A 17551-nucleotide genomic window follows, 5' to 3' on the forward strand; every position below is an offset into this window, starting at 1 on the left:
GGATATCTTTCCATTTTATGAAATCCTCTTCAGTCTCTTTTTCAGAGTACTGTAATTTTCACTGTACAGATCTTTTACTTCTTTTGTTAGATTGATTCCTAAGTATTTCATTTATTTAGATGCTGTTATGAAAGGTGTGATTTCCCTAATTTCTTTCACAGTGTGTTTGTTATTTGTACACAGGAATGCTATTGATTTTTGAATGTTGACTTTGTATCCAGGCACACTACTGAATTTGGTTGTTAAATCTATAAGCCTTTTGGTGGAGTTTTGGAGGTATTTTATGTTGAGTATCATGTCATCTGCAAATAATGATAATTTCACTTCCCCCTTTCCTATCCTTTTTCATTTTATTTCTCTTTTTTGTCTAATTGCTTTGGCTAATATTTCCAGAACTATACTGAATAGGAGTGGTGACAGTGGACATCCTTGTCTTGTTCCTGATTTTAAAGTGTAAGCTTTCAGTTTTTGTCCATTTAGTATGATGTTGGCTGTTAGTTTCTCATAGATGGCTTTTATCAGTGTGAGGTAAAGACCATCTATTCCTATTTTCTGTGGGGTTTTTGTCATGAATGAGTGTTGGACTTTATCAAAGGTTTTTTCTGCATCTGTTGAGATGATCATGTGATTTTTGTCTTTGGCTCTATTGATATAGTGTATTATATTAATTGATTTGTGTATATTGAACCATCCCTGCATTCCAGGGATGAATCCCACTTGGTCATGGTGTATAATCTTCTTGATGATTTGTTGTATTCTGTCTGCTGGTATTTTATTGAGAATTTCTGTATCTATATTCATTAGGGAGATTGGTCTGTAGTTCTCTTTTTTGGTTGGGTCTTCCTCTGGTTTTGGTAGCAGGGTAGTACTTGCCTCCAGAAATGAGTTAGGGAGAGTCACTTCCTTTTCAATTTCATTGAAGAGTTTGAGGAGTATTGACTTTAAATCTTTTCTCAATTCTTATAGAATTCCACTATGAATCCATCAGGACCTGGGCTTTTCTTTGTTCATAAGTTTTTTCTTACATTTTCAATTTCGTTGGCTGATATTGTGTTATTTAGGACTTTTATATCTTTTTGATTCAGCTTTGGTAATTCCAGTGTATTTAGGAATCTGTCCATTTCCTGTGAGTTTTCAATCCTATGAGAATAAAGGTTTTCAAAGTAGGTATTGATGATCTTCTGAATTTCTACAGGATCTGTAGTGATTTTATTCTTTTAACCTTATTGCATGAATTTGAGTTTTTTCTTTCCTTTTTTTGATTAGGTTAGCTAGGGGTTTATCAATTTTATTTATTCTTTCAAGAACAATTCTTCAATTCATTAATTCTTTGTTTTTTCTTAGTCTCCATTGTGTTAATTTCTACCCTGATCTATATAATTTCCTGCCTTCTCTGGGCTTTGGGCTTGACTTGCTTTTCTTTTTCTAGAAGCTTGACTTGCAGCATAAGGCTGTTTATTTGTGCTCATTCTGTTTTCCTGATGAGAATTCACCCCTATAAATTGCCTTCTGAGGGCTACTTTCATTGCATCCCACAGGTTTCTGTAAGTTGTATCTACATTTTCATTTGATTGCAAGTATTGTTTAATATCTTCTCTGATTTTATCTGTGGCCCATTGATTGTTCAGGAGGGTGTCATGTAATTTCCATGTGTTTATGGAGTTTTTGAGATTTCTTTTGTCAATAATTTCCAATTTTATTGCATTATGATCTGATAGTATGTGTGGGATAATTTCAGTTCCTTTGCATTTGCTTACGCATGTTCTATGTGCTATTATCTAGTCTATTTTAGAGAACATCCATTGCGCAACTCAGAAAAATGTGTATTCTGATATTGTTCAGTGGAACACTCTGTAAAGGTCTGCTAATTCCATTTGTTCACAAGTTTGGTTTAGTGCTGTTATTTCTTGGTTGATTTTTTTGTCTAGTTGATCTATGTCTTTGTGGCAATGGAGTGTTAAAATCCCCTGTTATTACTGTGTTACTGCCTATTTGATTTTTCATGTCTGTTAAAATTTGGCTTATATAGTGGTTGCTCCTGTATTCGGTGCATAGATGTTTATGATTGCTCTCTTCCTTTCAACGTTTTCCCCTAACAAGTATGTAGTGATCTTCTTTATTTCTTTTGATTATTCTTGGTTTGAAGTTCACATAGTCCTCAAACAGAATAGCTACACCTACTTTTTTCTGAGTTTCTGTCACATGGAGTATTGTGTTCAATTCTTTGATTTTCAGTCTATGAATTTCCTTTTCAGTTAAGTGTTTCTTATACACAGCATATTGTTCGATTTTGTTTCTTGATCCACTCTCCCAGTCTGCTTCTTTTGGTTGTTGAATTGAGACCATTTACATCAATGGTTATAACTGATATGTATTGGCTTATCTTTGACATATTATTTTCCTGCTGTTGATTCATCCTTTTTCCCTGTATTTAATTGCTCACTTTGCTTAATGGTTCCTTTCTATTGTTGTTCTTCAAACTGTGGTCATTTCTATCTCTTTCTAGAATATCTTTTCGTACTCTTTGTAAGGTTTATTTGGTGAAATTGTTCTTTGTCATGGAAATTTTAATTTCTCCATTAAGTTTGAAGGATGGTTTTGCAGGATACATTAGTCTAGGTTGGAAGCTGTTTTGCCTCAGAACCTATAATACTTCATTCCAAGTTCTTCTCAACTGGATGGTTTGTGCTGAGAAATCTGCCATGATTCTGATGGACTTTCCTTTATAGGTGATCTGTTTCTTTTCTCTAATTGCTTTTAATATTCTGTTCCTTTGCTGGATTTCTGGGATCTTGATTATTATATGTCTGGATGTATTTTTAATTTGGCTATGGCTAGTTGGAGTTCTATATTCCTCACTTGCCTATGTATCAGATTCTTTTCCATGCTTGGTAAATTTTCAGCTATCACTTCTGCAAATATTCTTTTTATGTGATTTGTGTTGCCTCCTGCTGTTTTGTTGACACCTATTAGTCTTACATTATTTCCCTTTGCATCATCTTACAGCTGTTGAATTAATATTTCCTGGTTCTTTGTTGATTTCAAGAGATCCTTTCTTTCATGATCATTAGCTGCAATGCTGTCTTCACCATCTAAGATTCTATCTTTGGTTTCATTCAAGCCGTTTTTCCAGCCTTTAATGGAAGTTTTGATTTCCTGGATACCTCTTTGTATCTGTTTCATGCAGTCTAGTTCTTTCCTATATTATTCATTTCACATTTTCATCATTTTTCTGTGCTTGTCTATTTTTATATATGTCTTCTTTAGATGTGCTGAGCAATTCTTTCATTATTGTTGTCATTTTGTTTTTTATCTGAAAGATCATTTCTGATCTGATTCATTCTATGGCCTGATGGAGTTGTTTCTTTACTTCAGTAGCAATCATTTCAGAGATTCAGATGTGTGATTACCAGGTTCTTCTATGTCAATGTCTCCTGGACTTGTTCTGAGTAGGGTGGAGTTCTGAGATTGTAGTTTATTCCTTCATTTTGTCATTTTCGATGCAGGAGGCGGAGCACCAAGCTGCACCCTTCCTGGGAAGCACACTGAAGGTCTCTGTGTTCCCCAGGAGTCAGGCTCATTCTGCAATGTAGGTAGGAGGCAGATCACCAGGCCCAGCTCTGCACAGGCAGCTCACAGAGCATCCCTGACTTTCCTGTGGGTCAGACTTGCCCCACATGGTGGCAGGAGGCCCAGTCTTCTTAAATCTGGTCAGTATTTCCATTTCCTGACTTGGCTAATTAACCTATTTCCTAAAAAAAGGAGCATTGCTCCTAGACAGGTGACTAGACTAGAAACATTATCAAGGGCTTTCAAATAAGACTCATGGCCAGATCAAGGCCCTATTATCAAATAGTTTATGATGTCAAGGATAGACCCACTGTAAGACAGTGATTATGAACCTTACCTATACTTTATAATCATTTGAAACATTTTTTAAAAAAAAATGCTAATCATATTCTACCTCCAGAGATATGGGTTATGGTTTGGGCATCAGAATTTTTTAAAACTCTCCAAATAATACAAATATGAAGCCAAAATTGCAGACTATTGCTTAGGTAAGACCAAAACAGTGTCTTAGAAAGTGGGCCTTGAGCTTTGTAAATATCTGCCTTACCAAGAGGAAGACCCAGAAGAGGCTCCAGTATTCTAACAGGTAGTTGTAGATGGGACAAGTAATAGAGCTCAACCAAGGTGGGAAACCGTAGTGAACACTGTGGAGCCAAAAGCTACACTCTTTCTTACATACTGGCTTTTGATTATTTTGTGCATTATCTGAACTTTCCAATTGGATTATAAACTCCTGCTCCCTCTGAGTTCAAGATGTCAGCACCCAAAACACATCCACCACCTTCTTCCTTAAACTGTATGCTCTGGAGGGCAGGACCTAAGTTACTTTTCTTCACAGTCTCCAGGCAGCACAGCACAAGGTTTAACACATGGTGACTGGGCATGGAGAGGTGCTGGAGAAACATTAGCCAGAGGCATAGACATCCTTGGAAAGGTATGTTTTCATATTAGTTTATGACAAAAGCTATTAAGTGACCTGGTGAGAGCCTGTCTCAAAATAAAATAAAAATAAAAAAGGCTAGGATATAACTCAGTGTGAAGGCCCTGCACTCAATCCATAGTATCAAAAAATAGTGTCTGAAACTGGGAAAGTGCTTATGCATGTGTGACCGAAGCCACCACTTCCTTGTAAGTCCATAGACCTCTAACCACATATTGAGCCTCCTATGATTTTTCTTTGGTCCAGGTACACAGACTTTTGCTGCACATTAAAACTGCTAGTAAGAATGGCTTTGGCAGAGAAGTGTGAGCCTATGCCCTGTGTCCCAAGGACTAGGATTTTGAGGTTGACACTAAATCCTTCAGAGTTAGAAGGAAGGGTCAAACTTCACAAGTCAGCAGAAAAGCTGCCAAGAATGTGCTTGCCAGATGGCTGTGTACATGATTCTCAGAACCTTGGTAATTTTACTGTGTGCCTAATTGAAAAATTATATTTGTGGTCTTGGTCAAGGCAAGAATAAAGAAATTACACTTAATATTTATATGCATAGAGGCAGAGAGCCTTTCTCTGTTTGAAAGTCATCCTTTTATAGTTGAACACCACAATGAGCAAGCAGATTTGGTTGAAATTTGGTTAGAAATCCAGAATAGTCCTTATAGCTGAGGTACAAAATGTGGATACAAGTGGGAAATTGAGCTCTTTTACACATCTCTTAGGTTTATGTAAGCCATCTCTTAGGTTTATGTAAGCAAGTTATATCATTTAATCCTTGCCATGCTCTATTTTATCCATGAAGATATTTTCAAAATACAAATATGAGCCAGCATTCCATCTGCTTCAAGCCCTTCAGTGGCTCTCTGGAGCTTTTAGAATAAGCAGTTGAATCTTTAACATGGCCTCCAAGGTCTTGTGTGGCCTGGCTCCATGTTGCCTGTGGTTCTATCTACTGTGAGCACAGCAGTTCTGGAGTAAGGCTTCCTCCCAGTAAGGGCATCTGTACAACTCCTCCCTCTTCTGTAACACTCTTCTTTCATACCCACCCCAAGCTCCAGTAACCCTCCACCTACTAGGTCCCAGCTCTTCCTCCAGATGGTGAGTGCATCAGGCAAGAGGTAGGCAGGACACAAACCACACCAGTGGTTTGAACAGAGGGGATGTGATATGAGGAGTTGTGAAATAAGTGCAAAATTGTTAACCAGGTAACAGAAAGAGCAGAAAACGCTAACCAGGAGTTGTCAAACTACAGCCCATAGGCAAGTCCAGCTCACTGCCTGTTTTTGTATGACTAGTGAGCCAACAATTGTTTTTACAACTGTAAGGGTTGCTAGAAAAGAAATACAACAAAGATGGTAGCACGTGTCTCACAGAGGTTGAAATATTTACTATCCAATCCTATGCAGAAAAGTTTGCTGGTCTCTGCTATATGTATCATAAGGCAGGGGTGAGGGGTGATATAGGAGGTAGCTTCCACTTCTATGGCTGCAGGAACAAGAGCTGGAATTATTAAATCATAGAAACTTAGAGAAAGAGCCCCAGATCCTATGCTGTGGACTTCCAAGGTGAGAGCAACAGCTGGCTCTGCTGGTTTCTCTGAGATGGGATCAGATGAAGTTGGTTTTACAAATAATAGAGAAACCACATACTATCCTGACCTCCTGCCACAGGAGGGGTCTGCTGCTGCCCAGGGAAGAAGCATCAGTGCCATTCATGGGTGCAGGAAGTAGACAGTAAGGAGCAAATTCTTATTCCACACCCTCAGCCAGCCCTCAGCTTTCAGTCTTCCTTCAGTTTGCAAACAAAAGTGTGGTCACAGGGTCCCAGCCCCAGTATCACAGCACAGATAGCAGTGATAGTTTTATAGCAAAGAGACAATAACTGAATAACTAACACTGCCTTCCCTGAACATCCTGATGGGATCAGTGCTCTCTTTGATGCCTTTATTGTACTATGTATCTTTTCTCAATTTCACTTACTGCAGTGAATGAAATAAAAATAACAGCCATGTGACACCAGAGCTCTAAGCACTTTTTAATACTTAACCATCACAAAAGGCCTTGGAAATACTCATATTATCCCCATTTTATAGATGATGAAACAGAGCCACTGAGCAGTGAAATAAATTATGCAAGAAATAAACTTTGACGGGAGACTGTCTTGTTTCATGACCCTTGATCACTACACTATACTGCCTTCAGTTTCAGTTTGGCGTTTACTTGTGAATCCTGACCTAGTGGCTCTCTCTCACTGGATTTGGCCTCCTGAGGACAGGGACTGGGTCTCTTTCTGCTGACCGTGGGATCCCATGGGCCTGCCTCAAGGTCTGGCATGTAGGAGGTGCTTGATGAGCATATGTGAATGGTCTAATAAATGGAGAAGGAGTCTGAGTCACAGAAAGGTTAAACCAGCAGTTAACAGTCAGAGCTGAGAGATTCAGACTCAAGTCACCAGTGCCTTGCCAGCTGGTGATACATGAGGTTGCTGATGATATACTTGAGGCATGTCAATTCATCACTGTTCTCTGTAGTTCGAATGAATGATGATACTTCTTACGGTCCTCAAGTTTTCCAGAATGCATAATCAGCTGTACTTTTCTATTCCCTGATAATGATGCATGAAAAAACAATCATTGTACTCTAAATCCTGTCACCAAACCAAGGAGACTGGGTCTCACCACAGCGCTTTCTCAGACATATAGTTAATGTCTAGTGAAAAGTTAGGCAAATGGGTTAGGATTACTGTGGGTTTTCTCATTCCATATACTATTCAAGTATTTAGCTTCCTCACAATGAGTTTACTAAGGAAACTTTTATTTAAATACAGAAAAATAAGTGTTTTAAAGTAAATTTGAACACAATTAAGTGACATTCTATTTCAGGACAACATTCTTGCTCCTCAGATGTCCTCTCTTTATTCTTGCCTACCTCTCTGACCTGGTGTAAACACAGTCTAAATATTTGCAGCCCTCCACATGCTACATTTTTTTCTTTGTGTCCTTGGCAATACCATTTGCAACAGAGTAAAATCAACATCTAGCTACAGAGTACCTGGGGATGCACTAGGTGATCTGGTTCTCAGAGCAGTGCATTTGCCCTCTGTCTTCCACTGTGTGATGCCAGAGTGGAAGTTCAAAAGTATAAGAGGAAAATTAAGACAGAATAATGATAGGTACCACCAACATTCATTCATTCACTCACTCACTCATTCATTCATTCAGTTCCTCCTCTAACCAACTGATAAAATCTAACCACTCAATATAACCAGATGAATTTTCCACATGGATTATATTTTACAACCAATGCAATGAATCATAGGCAGTTTTTGGAATAGATAGTTTAGATGTTCCTCTGAATGTTGCAGCTCCAGAAATTCTATATTAGATGTGGCCTAGGGCAGTGATCTAGTGGGATGGAGCATTGGCAGAAGGGAGAAGAGAAGGCTTGTTGGTTTCAAAGCTATTTATATGGTATATATATTTTTTCTACTTGATTCTATTTGTTTACTGGGAAGAATTTGTGAAAGAATCCACAAATCTCATAGTCTTAGCTACTGACAGTAAGTGCCAGCTCTCTTCTGGCTCAAACAAAAACAAGCTTAGTGCAGATTAAGACAAATAGAAAAAGGTCGGTGAGGTAGGCCTGGGAGGATGTGGGAAGCAGAGGCTGAGAAGCTCTCAGAATCTTTAGTTTCTCTTTTATGGATCAGGAAGGCCAGCTCCTACTTGTGTAATGTCTCTATGGCTACCTCATAACTCCCAAGTTTATATGAGAATTCTGGTCTCAAAATGATACATACTCACCATCTCATGGTCCCAAAGTTCAATTGTGAGAGAAACAACTGACTGGGAGTCAGGTGACCACTCCTCATCCACTCAGCAGCTGGTGGACAGTCACGTGATACACCATGGTCATAGAGGGTAAGAACCATATGGGGGGGTGGCCAGGTGGTGGTGGTGATTTTGGAGGAGGCAGACACTCCAAAAGATGTGTACTATATTTTTTTAAAAAGATATTTATAACCTCAGAAGGGAAAGGGGTGTTCCATAACACCTGCACAAATGAGAGCCCTTGGATACTGCTTGTCATTACCTGGAAAGGCCCCCAGAGAACATATAAAATGATGGATTGATTCAGGTGTTGATTAAATTGTTATTTCTATAACAATCCTATATTCTAGAACAATGGTTTAGTTATTTGCCCATGACTGTCTGCTGGCCTGAAAGAGTATGAAACAAAGTAAAACCACATAAGCAATTCTTCCGTAACACCTTAATATACTCTGTACTGAGTACTGTACTTTTATTAATTTGTTTAAATTAATTCTTGCAATGCTATAAAGTACTAAATAGTCAAGGTTCTTGAGAGAAACAGAAGCAATAGGCTATTTTAGATAAATATGAAGGGGGCTGGGGATTTAGCTCAGCGGCACAGCGCCTGCCTGGCAAGCATGAGGTCATGAGTTTGATTCCCAGTACCAGAAAAAAAAAAATAGATAAATATGAGGAGATTTATAATGGCAACTGACTTGTGACCATTTTGATCTAAACTATAACATACTCTTTTAAATAAAAAAGTAATTTTATCTTCTGTTTTAAAGCTTCATTTTCATCTGTATACAATTTATTCAGCAAATATGTTGGGGATTTTGTTGTTTTTATTTTTGTTGCTTGAGATAGGGTGTCACTATGTAGCCTAGGCTGGCCTCAAACTTGCAGGGATCCTCCTGCCTCAGCCTCCCAAGTGTTAGGATTACAGCAGGCACCAGTGATGCCAAGATCAATAAGTATTTTTATATTTTGATTTATTTCAGTTCCCATATACACTTTCCTCTCTCCATTATTCCAACTACATTAAAATTATGATTTGAATATTACTTCTCCTGGAAAACTCTCCAAATCTTTGTTATTAAATTATGCTAAGAGGTTGGAGCAACTTTACCTAAAATTTGTGCTTTAGGTCAGCTTACATTTGGATATGGCCTTATTCACAAAAGCAAGTTTAAAGTTTGGGAATTTATTTATTTAGAAAAAAAAGGAAAAAAGAAAAGAAAATAAGGAGATAACGAGGAAAGAGAAGAAAATGGAAGAACAAGAAGAGAAGATGAAGGGAGAGGACAGGAAAAGAGAGGGGTAGAGGAGAAGAAAGGAGAGGGGAGGGGAAGAGAACAGAGGAGAAGAGGGGAGCGGAGAGAAAAGGACAGGAGAGGGGGGACTTAAATTTAAAAGTACTCCAGATAAAAACCACATAAATACATAAAAACTTTCTAAAGTGATCAAAACAGTCCTGGACTGTTGATTACTCAGGAAAAATTCTCAGGCCAATTGTAAATAATTCAAAATTATACATTTTTTGTTTCAGAATTCTGAGAATCATTCTTACAAATTAGCTAGCACTAAGGGGAAAAAGTTGAACTTTATTGTTCTTAAGTCCCATGAATTATGTGCCAATGTAAACAATATTTTCTTTCCAGTGGCCTTAGGTCTGGGTTGAAATGAGTGAAAATGGTGGTTTTCTTCTTTTATTAGCCTCAAAGAACATTGTTTCAGGATGAGAAATGAATATTTTGGTAGGCAAACAATTTTCCCAAAGTAATTATGGAGAAATTCAGAGATGGCCCAGATAGGTAGGTTTTGATTTTCTGATCTGGACTCAATACAGCAACATTTCTGTCTGGGCTCTTCTTTGTGAGGCCTGGAAAAGTTCCTCCAACATCAGTTGCTCCAGAGGAGGTCTGGTCAGGAGCTTGGACCATGTTGCACTATTTAACCAATCACAGGCATGAGAAACCTCATAATCTGATGCAAAAATGTACTGAAACAAGTGGCCAGAGGTCAGATGGAGCCGATTCAGTGAAACCTCAGGAAACAGGCCTGAGGCCCTAGAGGGCAGAATGATTGCCTGAATTAGCAAAGTGTCTGAATTTCAAAATATTTAAGTAGAAAAGTAAGTATTATATTAAGGTATAGCAGTAGTTGAAAGTAACTCCTCAAAGTGGGTCACCTGGTTGGAGTACCTACATCTTCTTGAATAAAGGTGCCCCGTTTGTAAGCAGCAAAATCAAAGTACAAATGCGTTGTGTGATAAACTTCCTTACAGAGATATTCTCTTACATGTGGTCTGTCTGTACGGTGCAGTGCAATGAAAAGATGGGCGTTCTGACTGTCTGAAATCCCTCGCAGAAAGTCTACTCTTATTTTTAGATATCATACCAGCCAATTGGCTTTCTGACTTCTTGGTGCACAACATATTGGAAAACAGTAACCATAAAGAGAGGACAGATGACAACAGCTAGAAGTGATGGCTAAACCTTTTCAACACGAGGAGGTAGAAAATTTAAATATTGAGCTGGAAAAATTAAAAGATCACGTTTGTCACCATTTTACAAAGATAAATTGTCTGAGAGGACTTCTTTGGCAGAACGTGATATGGTTATTGGGACCAGGGAGCTCAGTGGTACAGTGCCTGCCTGGCAAGTGCAAGGTCCTGAGTTTGATTCCTGGTACCAAAAAAAAAGTGATATAGTTATTGTGCTTAAAATAATGATTACAGCCATTAAGCTAATGATGCATCACATTCACAGCCTCTGTTTGAGGAGATTCAGACTATGTATCATACACTTCATTTTAACAGGACATTCATTTATTTGTTATTTATTTATTTAACAGAGCATCTAGTAAGTGCCAAGCACTGTGCTAAGTGCTATTGACTTAAGGGAAGATAAGACACATTTTGTAATATACAGCATACAACAAATAACGTAAAGAATTTTAATTTTTTCCAAAAATATTGAAGTTCTAGCATTAAGAGGGTGCTTTTTACACTGGAAACATCACATAGGAAAATTTATTTATATAAAAAGCTCATTCTGTGGTAAATGATCTGTTGACCTGAATTATTTTGAATTCCATAGCTGGAAGAACATTAATCAGTGAATCAGAGTCACACTCAAAATGAATTATGAATTTGATGCCCTAATTAATGTACTGTTTAATCCAAATCCTTTCTTTTCTCCACTTCCAAAGGGATCACGTTGACAAGTAAGGTCAAATTTGGCAGCCAAAAGGAAACTGAAGTTAATAAGTACCATATTTTTAAGCCTCAACTTAATACTTTAGTATTCTATAATCTTCATATGAATAGTTTTTTCACTAACAAAACTGTGAAGTCTTTAATGCTACAAACAGAATCATGTATGTGACCTGCTCCATGCTGTGTATGTTCAACTTAGATTTAACTAGTATCTCTTCATTGGATTCTCTGTGTGAGCTATGTGTAAGCATTTTCACATATATTATCTTATTTAATGTTTATATTAATTCTACAAGAATCTTGAACGTAGGCATCACAATTTTTGGAAATTGAAGTTAGGTGATTTATGTTACCTAGTCTATGATTGTACATCTTGTAAGAGGATTTGAATTCAGGATGTAAACTCCAATGGTACTGAATATTGGGTGTGCTGGTCAGCTTTCTCATTGCTGGGAAAAATACTAGACACCCACACCTTAAAGGAGAAGAGGTTAAAGCAGAGAACAGAAGAGCTCAAGAAAGAAAGGTGTCCGGGACCATACATAGACCCCAAGCTCCAACCTCTGTGCTCTATCCAGACACCCCCAGAAGTATGCTTTACTAATTCTCTAGTGGATCCCAAGCCAATCAAGTTGTTAATTAAGTTTGGCCATCACAGTGGGTTTCAGACATACCTAGTCACAGTCTTCTACTGTAGGTTAGTATCAACCTACAGTATCTTTAGGTTTTAGATTTACTTCCCTTTATCATTTGGACTCTAACTGTAGATCAGGTTTCACATCTCTGCTGCAGTGTAACACCCAAAAGAGAAATTTTATGTATGAAAGAGCCAGAGTGTATTTTTCTTTACCCTTGGGTTGTTTTTCCTTTCCTAGTCACATAGCTTGTGGTTAAATTATTTTCCTTAGACTTGCATACTAAAATAATTTGCCTTTGGAGAGAAACCAAGCACAGACCATTTTCAATTCTCTACAAAACTGTTTTTAGAAGCAGCTCAAAGGAAAGAATTCTATGTCTTACAATGGGCACTTATGAGTTGTTTATTTGGGGTAATCAACGCTAGAACATAGTCTCTTCAAAACCTTGCAACTTCTGTCTACATTCTTAGGACACAATTTGTTGACTAATAGAAAGCAAGAGCACTGACCCAAGAGCCCACATCAGTTACCATTGCCAGACTTATGTAACAGATTGTCTCTTTTATATTGAGTTTAAAACTTTAATGAGGCCATTTAATTTTCCACTTTTCCATACATTTCTGTTTTATAAAATTCTTAGTTTCCTTAGAGGAAACAGGAAAGAAAGAGCCCTTGAGCTAAGTAAAATGAGTGCTCACTTTGTTTCAGGAATAATGTTAAGTGCTCTATCTGTGTTATTATAGTTAAGACCTACAACCCCTATTTCTTTGGATATAATAGATGAATTGAAGCTTAAAGAAATAATTTGTCCAAGGCCACTCAGCTGAAGTAAATGCCAAATGCAGGACTCACAACAAAATCAGACTGGCTCCAGAACTCTTGTTCTTTGTCTTGTCTTTTAATAGACTTTTATTTTGGGCTATTTGAGATTTATAGAAATGTTGTTTTAATAGTGCAGGGAGTTCATATTATTATATACACAATTACTACTCTGTGTGAATATATATATTCCTCACCTCATTTCTTCACATTGTTAACATTTCCATGGTGCATTTGTCAAAACCCAGAAGCTGAAATTACATTTCTTCTGATAAACTCCAGACTTTATTTGGATTTCAACATTTTCCACTAGTGCCCTTTCTCTGGTCTAGGATCCAATCCAGGGGACCAGAGTTGCATTTGTTGTCATGTTTCCCTAACTGCTACTGTCTGAGGAGTGTCTCAGTCTTTTCTTACGTTTCATGACATGGCAGTCTGGAGGGGTACTGGCTAGGTATCCTATGCCCACCAGCTAGTTTGGCAGATGTTTCTTCTCATGGCTAAATGAGGTTATGAGGGTTTGCAAGAATATTTGAGAGTAGAACTTTTGTCCCTAACAACTTTCTGGTGCTGTGTTGCTCTTAGGCATGCTTATATCACAAGTGACAGGATATTTCTATTTATCATTCCACCAAAGAATGGTTGAGAGCTCGGGTTTGATATAGGGGGGAAATATTTAAGAATATAATTTAAAATCTCACAATGATTTTCATATTTCCAGAATAACAACAGCTCAAGACTTACTGTCATCACTGAGAAGTTCTTAATAAATTGATGTTCAGGTAAAGAGAATTTCCAAACTTTTTCATTTTGAAAATCTTTCCAAGGCGTCGGGGATATAGCTCAGTGGCATATGTGCCTGCCTGGCAAGCACAAAGTCCTGAGTTTGATTCCTGGTACCAGAAAAAAAAAAAAAAAGGGAAAGGAAATCTTTCCAAGAAAAATGAAAAATAAACCCAGATACACAAAAGGTTCAGTTAGGGAAAAAAATTTACTGTTACTTACACTGAAATGTTTTAAAAATAACCTTACATCCTTAACAACAGAGGAATGGTTGCATAAATTATAGCATATGTGCAAATGGCATATTATCAAAACTTTAAAAAGATATTTACAAAAGATAAACCATAGACAATATTTAGTGGAAAATGTAAAATATAACATTGTGTTCTTTTTAGTCACAGTTAATAGTACATGCGTTGTCTGAAAGTGACTAGAGGAAAGTGCACAAAAATGTCAACAGTGGTTACCCTTGGGTGGCCAGATTATAACTTCTACTTTCTTCTTTTTCATGCATTCCATGCAATTACAATGTTTGTTTTCTTTGTTGTTGTTAAAAATCATTGCAAATGAGCATGTTCTTAAATCACTGCTAGAATGTTTTGTGACTTTAGGAGGTGGTTTCACCCGACAGTTGACAGTAGGTCCCATGAATGCAACTTCATTCTGCCCCAGCCTCCAACCCACCACACCATCAAGGTCAGGATGTTAATGTTTCCTGAGTATGAGGAGTGGAGAGGAGGAGGAAGGTGCTGTGCTGCTCACCTCACCCCACCATCACACCCCAGAGTGTGTACACACACTCTCTTGCTGAGCAGCCCTGAAAGAAAAGAGCAGATGCAGAGGTAGGTCCTTTCCACCTCTGTGATCTTGAATGAATTATTCAAGATAAGCTTTTGCTTTTACATCAATCAAAAGGCTGTATAAGGAAGTAAATAGAGTGCGTGGGTTTGAAACTTGAAGTTAATTAAGTCCTATGACTCTGTTTCATCATCTGTAAAAAGAGAATAATAGCACTACCTTGCGCAAATTGGGGTAAGACAAATAAATTAATATATGTAAAATGTTTATGATAGTTCCTGGCATGTACTAAGTTTTCAGTAAATGCAATCTGGCACCTTCATTTTACACAGTCAATTCCTACTTCCCAGGCATTTGAGAACCCTGTACTAAATGATTTTTCAGTTAAACTCAAGCTTCTCAAGTTATAGCCTTAAAAATATATATAGGCTCCAAATATGGCCAGAAGCTCATTAACATTTATTCATGTAGAGAAGTACTTCATAAATTCTTATTTCAATTTCTTATAGTCAGAAAATCATACCCCAAAAGGACCTCCAACAAGAGACCCTTGGTTTTTCATGCTGGATCACTTAGCAGAAATATATGTATATATATGCATATATATATATGATGTGGTTCTGCCACAATATATTCTTACAATCAAAAACACTAGCAGTTTTCTTGTGGGCATGTGTGACATGATTTAACATTTTAGACATTTTGTAAAGAAGTAGCTTGATTCATTTAAAGTGGTAAGCTCTGTGTAACTGGGAGTCCTAAACCCTTAATATTTAATACAATGTGAAGAGTAAAACAGTACGAGACAAGTTACTAGACCTGTTTTTATGATAAGGAAACACAAAGAAGCTATTGAAAAGCTGAATTTCAAGACTGCCTAACTCAGGAAAGTGTCTGGAAAATGATGTGAATATTTGGGCTTTTTTGTTTGTTTGTTTGTTTGTTTTGTCTTTTTGAGACAATATCTCCCTATGCAGTTCAGGCTGGCCTGGAGCTCACTTTGTAGCCCAGGTTGGTCTTGAACTCACAACAATCCTCCTGCCTCAGCCTCCTGAGTGCTGGGATTACAGGCATGTGCCACCATGCCCAGCTATTTGGGGTTTTGAGGACTTACCTTTGGGGACCACAAAAAAGTCCTTGGGCACCTTGTCAGTGACTATTACCAAGAAACAAAGAAGACAAGAAAGCAAGGTCCAGCGACCTCCAGAGAGGTTGTCCTTGCTTCAGTGAGCACTTAATGCCTGCTTGGCCCACTGAGGACCCAGTCAGAAAGGAATACAGATCTCCAGTCTGCTCACATGGAGCAAAAGGGGTTCCTAGACTCACAGTGAGAATGTTATCTAGCCTGTGTATTTGGTGTATAAATTAATCCCAAATTCGGTCAGTTCAAGGGAGAATGTTTTTCTAGTGGAGCTGAGTTTGTAACTTCTACACAAGTTGTGAAGATAGCATTGTAAAACACTTTGCTGCTTTCAGTGCTATTGTTGTCTTGGGCAGACCTGGGTTTAAATACCTGTCCACACAGAGTTAGCTGTATCACTGGGGCAATCACTGAAGCCTTTCCTGCTCTTTCCCTACTCCTCTTAGCGGAAAATTACGTGAGATTGTGTTCAAGGTGCCGAACACGGGGTAGTCACATAGTAAACACTCCGTGCACTGTAGATGTTGGTTTATTGTCCCTGCTCTTCACAGCAGTTCTTTGAGCTGGTTGCCGTTATTATTCCTGCTTTACAGGGAAGAAACTGGGGTGTAGAGAGGCTTAGCAGATTGTTCAAGATCCAACACACAAAATGGGAGGGAGAGCCAACAATCAGGCCTTGTCTTCAGTGTTAGCTTCTAAGAGGCTCTGTTCCAAGACAGAGCAAAGCCTTTCTCTGAATGCAGCACTAACTAGATGCTAGAACTCTTCTCCATCCCCACAGCTTTATTGAGGTATGACTGACAAATAGAAATAACACATATTGGAGGTCTACAATGTGGGACTGGATATATCATACATTGTGAAATGGTGATCACAATCAAGCTAATGAACATGTCCATCACCTCTCATAGTTATCTACACCCACTTGTGTTTCTATGTGTGTGTGTGTTGAGAATACATAAGATCTAATCCAGGCAAGTTTCTTGACTTATCAAATATAGCTACTATACTTAATAGTAACTACATCAGTACATTAGATATACACAACTTACTCATCCTATAACTAAAAGAATTTACTCTTTGACTCACATCTCCCTAAGAATCCCCAGTCCCTGAACTCTAGAAACTACTACTCTATTCTGTTTATATGAATTTGACTTTTTTACATTGCACTTATGAGATCATCAAGTATTTGTCTTTCTGTGTCTATTTCACTCAGCAATGTCCTCCAGATTCATTCATGTTGTCACAAAAGGCAGGTATCCTTCTTTTCTAGAGCCAAATATTTATATACATATATTCACATACATACACATAATTGATATATACCCATATATCCATGTAGATATGTCACATTGGGAATTCACTCATTTTTTGTGTATTCATCTGTCACTCAGCACTTAGGTTGTTTCCATATCAAATGCTCATTTCTATCAAAGGAGTGTTTTGTTTTGTTTGTTTTGTTTTGTTTTTGAGCAGCTACTTCTTTTAAGTGTACAATAGAGAAATCAAAGAGTAACAGCTCTTGCTGGAGGCTCTGGTGAAGTGGTCTAGACTCTGAGTTATGCCACCTTGCATTCTCTAATCAAGACCACAGCCAGACAGCCAGTAAGAATAGTTCAGTGATGTGGCGGAGTATAAGGAGTGCCCATAGGAGCAGGTAGTGGGTGGGGACCTGGGGTTGGTCTCTTGAACTGAGGCCTAAGTTCAGGACAATATCTGGGAAATCAGCTTGGCTCAAGGCGGCATCTAAGGCTTTAGCTGTCAATACCCAGTGCTGCAGCTGTCTGAGAACTGGGCGATTTGATTTTGCTCTGTTCCTGGTCTTTCTGGCCAA

General features: G+C 38.0%; 1 protein-coding gene across 5 annotated transcripts in view; it reads left to right on the forward strand.

Moving 5' to 3' along the window:
- Me3 (malic enzyme 3, NADP(+)-dependent, mitochondrial) overlaps window positions 1-17551 on the forward strand; it is a 220084-nt gene that overhangs the window by 44977 nt on the left and 157556 nt on the right. Inside the window, exon 2 of one of the 5 annotated variants that reach the window (XM_005379740.2) lies at window positions 13714-13774. The exons of the other annotated variants lie outside the window; for them this stretch is intronic. The gene's annotated coding sequence lies outside the window, so the exon portion shown is untranslated. The remainder of the gene's footprint in view (window positions 1-13713; window positions 13775-17551) is intronic. 5 annotated transcript variants of the gene reach the window in all.

Source organism: Chinchilla lanigera, unplaced genomic scaffold, assembly GCF_000276665.1.
Source record: "Chinchilla lanigera isolate Chin_1 unplaced genomic scaffold, ChiLan1.0 scaffold00013, whole genome shotgun sequence".
Taxonomy (NCBI): Eukaryota; Metazoa; Chordata; class Mammalia; order Rodentia; family Chinchillidae; genus Chinchilla; species Chinchilla lanigera.